The following is a 3,800-nucleotide window of genomic DNA, read 5'->3' on the forward strand; positions in this document are numbered from 1 at the left end:
GTATGACGAGCCGTTGCCGCGACTCCCAGTCCACCTCGGCGGTGGCTGGGCCGGGCGGGCGTCTGCTCGGGCGAGTGCCGCCCCCGCCTCCTCGCAGGAAGCCCGCTCGCCGTCACGCCGCCACGTGCACGCGTCAGTGACGCTGCCGAACCGATGGCCGGTGCCCGTTCCCGCCTCTGCTTTTCCTAGGGCAAAGCTGCTGCACGCCTCGTGATACTCCGCGGGCGACATGGTGGCGGTGATCCTGCCTCCGTCGCTGCGGTGCGTTGGGGCACGCATCGCCTCTTGGGCGCCCTGTTTTTTTTCAACCAATAGATGTATGTCTCTGCGGGCCGCACCAGGCTGGTGCTCCCCACAGCTTCACGCCACCCTGCTCCGCCCGCACGCCGGCGTGCAGGTGGCTGCTGCTAAAGGTGGGGAGTGTATGTGCGGTCCGGGTGGCTTTCCTCTGGCGAGGGAGAGACCTTAAGCAAACTCAGAGACAAATCTTGACGGTCGATCACTCGTAAAAATAAAACGTGACAAACTTTGTGTTGGTTCAAGTACGAAAGGATCTCTGTCGGCTTGGGGGTACGCCCGTTTCCGTTTCAACTTGTCTCGCGAGGGTGGTTTCGGGGCCAGCAGGAGAGCTCGTCGGGGTAGCAGGCCCTGCAGCCGTGGTCACCGCCAAACCCCCACAACTCGAGCAAGTGAAAAAAAAAGTAACAGGAGCGAAAGCATCTCTGTCGGCTTGGGGGTACGCCCGTTTCCGTTTCAACTTGTCTCGCGAGGGTGGTTTCGGGGCCAGCAGGAGAGCTCGTCGGGGTAGCAGGCCCTGCAGCCGTGGTCACCGCCAAACCCCCACAACTCGAGCAAGTGAAAAAAAAAAAGTAACAAATAAGAAAGGATCGTCGGCTTGGGGGTACGCCCGTTTCCGTTTCAACTTGTCTCGCGAGGGTGGTTTCGGGGCCAGCAGGAGAGCTCGTCGGGGTAGCAGGCCCTGCAGCCGTGGTCACCGCCAAACCCCCACAACTCGAGCAAGTGAAAAAAAAAGTAACAAATAAGAAAGGATCGTCGGCTTGGGGGTACGCCCGTTTCCGTTTCAACTTGTCTCGCGAGGGTGGTTTCGGGGCCAGCAGGAGAGCTCGTCGGGGTAGCAGGCCCTGCAGCCGTGGTCACCGCCAAACCCCCACAACTCGAGCAAGTGAAAAAAAAAAGTAACAAATAAGAAAGGATCTCTGTCGGCTTGGGGGTACGCCCGTTTCCGTTTCAACTTGTCTCGCGAGGGTGGTTTCGGGGCCAGCAGGAGAGCTCGTCGGGGTAGCAGGCCCTGCAGCCGTGGTCACCGCCAAATCCCCACAACTCGAGCAAGTGAAAAAAAAAGTAACAAATAAGAAAGGATCGTCGGCTTGGGGGTACGCCCGTTTCCGTTTCAACTTGTCTCGCGAGGGTGGTTTCGGGGCCAGCAGGAGAGCTCGTCGGGGTAGCAGGCCCTGCAGCCGTGGTCACCGCCAAACCCCCCACAACTGTTGGGCGCCTACCTGCGCGGGGCAGGAGGACACTTTCCGATTTCAAATCTCCGTTTGCCGAGTCCACCCCGAACGCACGCGGGCGGGCGGGTTCGCATCACCCTTCGTCACAAGGGGCGAAGCCCGTTCCACCGTCTCGTCAGTAGTGCCGACCGGTCTGTGATCGACGAGGGGAGCCACACCAGGTCCGGCCCTGCTGCTTGGCGGCACCGCGTCGTCGGGAGCTCGCGACAGACGGAGGGTTTCGGTGTACTCTCCAGCCACGGGAAACGAAGCCGGTGATGCAGGCGCCGGTCTTTCGCTCCCAAATCGGCTGGGTTTACATCGTTGCTATCTAGTCACGCTCCCTTCAAACCCGACGGGGTACCTATTCCCCTCACCCGTCTGTGCGTATACAGCCTCTTTGCACTTGCGGGATGGGGGTGGTGGTTTAAAGACTCTCGAGTTGCCGCCCGTCGGTCTCCGAGCTCCGTGCAGTAGTGATCCCCAGCGAACTGCCAGCAGGGCGAACGAGCGATCCCGCTCTCGGTCGGGGCGCCTGGCGTCGATCGGTGGTCGGTGGCTTGCGGGCAAGCTGCGCTGTGAGTGTGGGAACGAGTATGACGAGCCGTTGCCGCGACTCCCAGTCCACCTCGGCGGTGGCTGGGCCGGGCGGGCGTCTGCTCGGGCGAGTGCCGCCCCCGCCTCCTCGCAGGAAGTCCGCTCGCCGACACGCCGCCACGTGCACGCGTCAGTGACGCTGCCGAACCGATGGCCGGTGCCCGTTCCCGCCTCTGCTTTTCCTAGGGCAAAGCTGCTGCACGCCTCGTGATACTAGGCGGGCGACATGGTGGCGGTGATCCTGCCTCCGTCGCTGCGGTGCGTTGGGGCACGCATCGCCTCTTGGGCGCCCTGTCCTCCTCCCCCCAATAGACGTATGTTTCTGCGGGCCGCACCAGGATGGTGCTCCCCATCGCTTCACGCCACCCTGCTCCGCCCGCACGCCGGCGTGCAGGTGGCTGTAGCTCAAGGTGGGGAGCGTATGTGCGGTCCGGGTCGCTTTCCTCTGGCGAGGGAGAGACCTAAAACAAACTCAGACAACTCTTGACGGTGGATCACTCGGCTCGTGCGTCGATGACGAACGCAGCTAGCTGCGAGAATTAATGTGAATTGCAGGACACATTGATCATCGACACTTTGAACGCACTTTGCGGCCCCGGGTTCTTCCCGGGGCCACGCCTGTCTGAGGGTCGTTTGGCAATCAATCGCACTCGCCTTGGCTGGCGAGAGCGCGGCTGGGGTGTCGCAGAGGACCCGTCCTCTTTGTCCCCCTAAGTTCAGACTCCGGAGCCCTCCGGCGTCGGAGCGCTTGGCCTTTCCCCCCCACCCTGCACATTCCGTTCGTCAGGCTCGACGCCATCCCCCCGCCGGGGAGCGCGGCCTGGCGTCCGTCTGTGTCGTGGCAGTGGGGCCAGCACGGCTGTCACCGGTCCCAGAATGGCTGTCGGTGGTTCACACTGTGTGTGTGTGCCAACCCTCCTGGTCTCTGGGACACGGAGCTGCCACGAAGTGTTGAGCCTCCAGTGGGGGGTCTGCCTAAGCTCTGCACGTCCGCATTGGGTCCGTCTCTCGGTTGGCTGGCAGTGGAAAGAGTGAAGGGAGCCGCGGAGGTCCGGTGCTGGTGCGCCGCCGGCCTGACCGTGGAGCTCGCCGGTTTGACACGCTGACCCGACTCGATGGTTGATCGATTGAGAGTGCTGGGAGCTGCAGGCCGCCCGCTGCTGCAGCCGCCCGTCTCGTGGTTCGTCCTCGGCCTTAAGTGGCCGGCGGGGCGTCTGATCCTGTCTCCCCTGCTGGCGCCGAGTGCCTGGCCGAGGGAGGAGGTTTTCGTCGAACGCTGTGACTTGGACGGTCGCACGCGCGTGGATCGCTGGCTCTTGGCTCTCCCGTTCAGTCCGCACGTTTTCCGCTCCGTCCTGCCACCGGTCTCGGGGAGGTACGGAGGGGTTGGCGGGCGTGGTGTGTGCTCCGTCACCGTGCAGGCACACCTACCACGCCGTCGGCCGACCCCCGCACGGTCCTCCTGGCCATCGGGAGGACGGCGGAACGTCGGGCTGTCGGGGGCCAAGTCGCCAGAAGGCCACCGCTGTGTCTTCCGTACCCTGTCACCGTCGGCGTGCCTTCCTCAACTCGTCCGGCTCGGGGCCGCTGGGTTCAGGAGCGGCGTCGCCCGCCGGCCCCACTGAAGGCCGTGCCGTTCCGCGGCTGGCGATCGATGTGCGTGGCGTGCCTGCGCGACCGTTCGCCACTTGA

The 3,800-nt window shown here is 63.8% G+C and overlaps 1 non-coding gene across 1 annotated transcript; it reads left to right on the forward strand.

Moving 5' to 3' along the window:
- Positions 1 to 2,586: 2,586 nt before the first annotated feature.
- LOC140475303 (5.8S ribosomal RNA) lies at positions 2,587 to 2,740 on the forward strand. Its single transcript, XR_011959853.1, has one exon. It is a non-coding gene; the product is annotated as a 5.8S ribosomal RNA (ribosomal RNA).
- Positions 2,741 to 3,800: the final 1,060 nt, after the last annotated feature.

The sequence above is a fragment of the Chiloscyllium punctatum genome, unplaced genomic scaffold (assembly GCF_047496795.1).
Source record: "Chiloscyllium punctatum isolate Juve2018m unplaced genomic scaffold, sChiPun1.3 scaffold_1532, whole genome shotgun sequence".
NCBI lineage: Eukaryota > Metazoa > Chordata > Chondrichthyes > Orectolobiformes > Hemiscylliidae > Chiloscyllium > Chiloscyllium punctatum.